Genomic DNA, 5000 nt, shown 5'->3' on the forward strand with positions numbered 1-5000 from the left:
TAAAAAAAAATTTAAAAAAAAGGGGGGAAAGAAAAGGGAACAAAAAAGGGGGAAAAAAAATTTTGGAAAAAAAGGGGGGGAAAAAAGGGGGGAAAAAGGAAGAGAGGGGAAAGAGGGAAAAAAAGAAGGGGGAGAGGGGGAAAAAGGGAGGGGAAAGAGGGGGAAAAATAAAAGAAAAAAAAATTTAAAAAAAAAAAAAAAAAAAAAAAGGGGGGGGGCCCGGGGGGGGGGGGGGGGGGGGGGGGGGGGAAAGGGGGCCGAAAGAGAGGGGGAAAAGAGAGAGGAGGGGGGGGGGGGAGGGAGAAGGAGGAAGGGGGGAGGGGGGGGGAAACAAAAGAAAGAAAAAAGGGAAAGAAAGAAAAAAGGGGAAAGAGAGAGAGAGAGGAGAAAAGGAAAGGTGGAGGGGAGGTGAGAGAGGGCGAGTTAAACGACCGAGTGATAGCTGGGTCTTTTATGTATATTAATGGTTGAAAAAGTGGATGATTGGACACAATGCGAGAGAGCTAGGAAGGTAGATGACTATTGAATCGGTGGATAATCAGTAGATAGATAGTAGCTAGCTAGCTAGAGAGATAGATAGATGATTAGATAGATAGATAGTTTAGATAGATAGATAGATAGTTTGATAGATAGATTAGTAGGTAGGTAGGTAGTGGGTTGTACTTTTGTAGTATGAACAGTAGTATTTAGTAGTGTAGTAGTGTAGTAGTGGTGTAAGTTTTTAGTAGTAGTAGTGTAGTAGTGTAGTAGTAGTAGTAGTAGTGGGTATTTAGTGTAGTAGTGGGTAGTTGTAGTAGCAGTAGTAGAAGTAGTAGTAGTAGCAGTAGATAGTAGTAGTAGTTAGTAGTAGTAAGTGTTAGTAGTAGTGGGTAGTAGTAGTAGTAGTAGAATTTATTTTAGAAGTAGTAGTAGTAGCAGCAGCAGTAGCTGTGTGGCAGAAGTGGGGGAGCAGCAGTGGTGATGAATATGGGTGACGTTGACATTAGTGGTGGTCAACAATCCTGGTGTTGAGTCCGCGTGGAGTCAGCGTTCCCAACAACTTGATCAGGTGAGTTTCCCTACGTCGACGGGCGGAAGTGTCCGAATGGCAAAAACTGAGCACACACACACACGCACACACTGTACATCGCAGTGGTCTGGCAGATTGAAGTGTCTGGCCACTGCTGTGTCTGCACAGTTCGATATGTCACGCAAGTGCTGCACGAATCTGTCACCCAGCCTCTTTCCGGTCTCACCAACGTAAGCAATCCCACACAGGGAGCACGTAATCGCATAGACTAGATTACGGTCAGTGCAAGTAAACGGCCGCCTGATGTCCCAAATCTTGTCTGGAAAGCTGACTCTGTCATACTCCCACAGGTGCCCACAAGTCTTGCATCGGGGTCGCATACACGATCTGGCTTTAGGTCCATCCTAGGTATGGGTTCCAGGCGGCTTCTGACAAGGAGATCCCTCAGGTTACGATCCCGTCGATATGCTACCAACGGGGGTTCTGAGAAAACTCTGTGGGTGTCTTCGCCCGCCTGGAGGATCCCATAGTTCTGCAATAGGATGTTCCTCACTTGATCGGCATGGGGGTGATGCGTGAGGACTAAAATGGGACGCTGTGTCTCCTGCTTCCTGGCATTACGAGGCCTCATTGCTGTTTCTCTCGACACGAGGCTGGCTTTCCGGACAGCCTTAAGCAAAACCCTTTCGGGATATTCCCGTGCCCTAAAAAAATCGAGCATGCGATCACGTTGAAGCGCAAATTCATCATCTTCCAGACAGAGTCTCCGCAAGCGGAGTATCTGACTGAATGGGATGGAGTCTTTGCACTTCACCGGATGGGATGACCGATAGAGCAGGTAGCTGTGACTGTCCGTTTCCTTGTAGTGTACAGTGGTCCGTACTCCCGTGCTGGTCAATACAGCCTTGATGTCCAAAAAGTTCACCTCAGAGGTTGAAATCTCATAAGTGTACTCTATGGACGGGTGGAAGGAGTCCATCGCTAGGATGAACCCTTTCAACTGGCTGTGGGTCAATGACGTAATGCCGAAACAGTCGTCAATGTACCTTTTGAACAGCTCGGGGGCAGGTCCACTGTACTGATGGAAGAAGGTTTCCTCAAGGTAGCCCATGAAGAGGTTAGCATATGAGGGACCCATCTTGGTGCCCATCGCAACACCTGAGATCTGATGGAAAAATACATCATTGAACTCAAAAGTGTTGAGTGTGAGCACAAGTTCGGTGAGCCTCACAATGCTGTTGCTGGAAATCCCTGGTAATGGATGGCGGTCGACGAAATGCCTGATGGCACGCAGTCCGTCAGGATGCGGTATGGATGTGTACAGTGCCTTCACATCCATGGTGAAAATTAGCCGTGGACGTTCATCCTGGAATCGAATTTCGTCAATGACACCAAGAGCATGGTTAGTGTCCTTGATATACGATGGCAGGGTGGGAACTATACGTTGAAATACCGCATCGAGGAACTGCGATACCTTCTCAGTGGGGCACGAGATAGCCGACACAATCGGCCTTCCAGGTGGAGTGTCAGACAATTCCCGGATCTTGTGTATCTTAGGGAGCATGTAAAAACATGGATTACCTAGGTCGCTGGGGTCGTGTTTAAGGACCTCTGCTCTACTAGGTAATTCTCCCTGCGATATCAAAGACTGGATTGTCTGGTGGACTCTGGTGTTGTTAGCAAGTGTTGGGTCCGAAGTCACTTTCTCATAAAATATCTGGTCACTCAATTGCCTGTGGCCCTCAGCTCTATAGAGCTCAGCGTCCCAAACAACTACGGCCCCTCCTTTATCAGCCGCTTTGATCACTATATCACGACGTGATCTAAGTGATCGTACGGCAGCCCATTCAAGACGGGTGAGGTTAGACCTCTTGATAGGTGTGGGTCGTAGTGCCTCTATCTGTCTAAGACAAGTCTGGATAAACAGGTCGAGTGTAGGGGACTTGCCAGGACTAGGAGTCCAGTTTCTTTTACGTCGTGAGAAAGCGGCAAACGGATCCTCAGGGTCACGGTCATAGTCATGGTCACGTTCATCATCTTTGAAGTGATACTTCAAGCGTAAAATACGCATGAAGCGACGTACATCCGACTCAATGCGGGACTGGTCGGACGTTCTTCGCAGTGGGATGAACTTGAGACCTTTCCTTAAGACCGATTCCTCTGCACTGCTCAACTGGATGGTCGGGGGGACAGAAACCACCAGCCGGTGGTTGTTGTGGTTCCTACTGGGGGGGATAGCTCCAACATTATCCATCACGTGGGTGGGTTCGCTGGTGGGTGGGGTGAATTGATCGCTTCCAGACTGGTCCCCGGCTGTTGGAGGGACTCCCAAACCACCAATGGTGACTGGCTGGTTATGGGTGCCATTAAGAGCAGTGGGGCCAGAGGAAGGTTCAATGGGTGAATCCACCGATGGGAGTGTTGCCGAATGGGAAGGGAGGTTATCGTCAAGATGTGTAATTCTGTTAGGAAAGAGAGCATCTAATTTACTGGTTTTGACATAATTTAAGCATGCATGGTAATGTTGATTACATAAATGTATGAATAACCTAATGGCTTTGTAAAGTAAATGATTATGATAAGTACGATGCCTCAAGCATGTGGAGGATGTGTCGATGGTGTGTGTTAATTTGGATATCTGTTTGCGAAGGATGTCTGTAGTAAGTCTAAGTCGTTGCATGGCACACTTGGATTCTAATTCCAGAAACTGGGAGAACTGGGATGAGGTTAGAGAGCCTAAAGAAGGGTGGAAATGTGAAACGAATCCTTTAGGGGCCGTGCGTTTCCTAAGGCAGTACATTAAGAAATTCAAGTGGCTGCTAGCTCGAGTTTTATAGAGGGTGGCGTGGGCGAGAGTGTAGCCTACTTGAGATAGGTGGATAGGGAAAGAGGAAAGAAACGTACGAATGTCCCGTAAGGAAGAGCGCAAGAGTTGCTTGGGAGATGTATGAGGCATGGTGAAAATAGGGAAAGATGGCGAAAGGCTAAAAGGATGAGTAAGGTAATCAATAAGTATAGGTAAACTGGAGAGGCGAGTGAATGAGAGAAAGGAAGGGAGGGATAGACTGTGGTAAGAGAAAGGTAGTGGTTGAAAACGTGGGTGTGGTGAAAAATAATGCTGAGATGTAAATGATAAGGAGAGGGGGGGGGGGGGGGGGTAGTGTGTCTAAAAGAGGTAGACTGGTAGGGGAGAAGAGTGTAAATAAATATATAAATATGAGAGTAATGAAAAGGTGATGATAGTGCAATGTTGGATAAAACTAGATTGATAAACTGAAAAGTATATTTAAAAAGTGCAACATATAGCAGTACAAATAAAACAGAAATAAACACTATACCTACGTAAAGTACTAGGTAACACTGATGGGGACGGTCCAAAAACACGGTATGGCAGCAGAAGTATAATTCAAGTGAATCAACGAAAAAACTCAAATGAATCAAAACGGAAAAGTAGAAAACGGTAAGGGCTGCCTGAAGCCGGTGATCGTAAAATACTAACGAAAGAGTGAAAATGGAAAGGCTTCGTATGGGAACAAAACAGACAATGGACGTTTCGGGTACAAACCCTTCGTCAGCACAACAATACACAAATAAACGTGGAAAACAAATAAAATATAATGAAAAATAACTTGTATCGTCTGTACTCAATGGTGGTTGCAGTATGAATGAAATGTTAGCGTGGCGTGGGTAGAGGATAGGGTGCCCCAGGGGGGTGATCTAATTGATAAGCAAAGGTCAGCGTCAGGGAACAGAACTTTCCAGACTATAATGGAAGATAAAAGACATATTGGTAGTAGTAGTAGTAGTAGTAGTAGTAGTAGTAGTAGTAGTAGTAGTAGTAGTAGTAGTAGTAGTAGTAGTAGTAGTAGTAGTAGTAGTAGTAGTAGTAGTAGTAGTAGTAGTAGTAGTAGTAGTTAGTAGTAGTAGTAGTAGTAGTAGTAGTAGTAGTATAGTAGTAGTAGTAGTAGTAGTAGTAGTAGTAGTATAGTAG

At 45.9% G+C, this 5000-nt stretch overlaps 1 protein-coding gene across 1 annotated transcript in view; it reads left to right on the forward strand.

Annotated features, from left to right (window-relative positions):
- The window catches only part of LOC144975376 (uncharacterized), a 45220-nt gene that overhangs the window by 32620 nt on the left and 7600 nt on the right, over window positions 1–5000 (forward strand). The gene's annotated exons all lie outside the window — the stretch shown is intronic.

This window comes from Berghia stephanieae, chromosome 6, assembly GCF_034508935.2.
Source record: "Berghia stephanieae isolate SIO BIC M18660-M18661 chromosome 6, UCSD_Bste_1.3, whole genome shotgun sequence".
NCBI classification, from domain to species: Eukaryota; Metazoa; Mollusca; class Gastropoda; order Nudibranchia; family Aeolidiidae; genus Berghia; species Berghia stephanieae.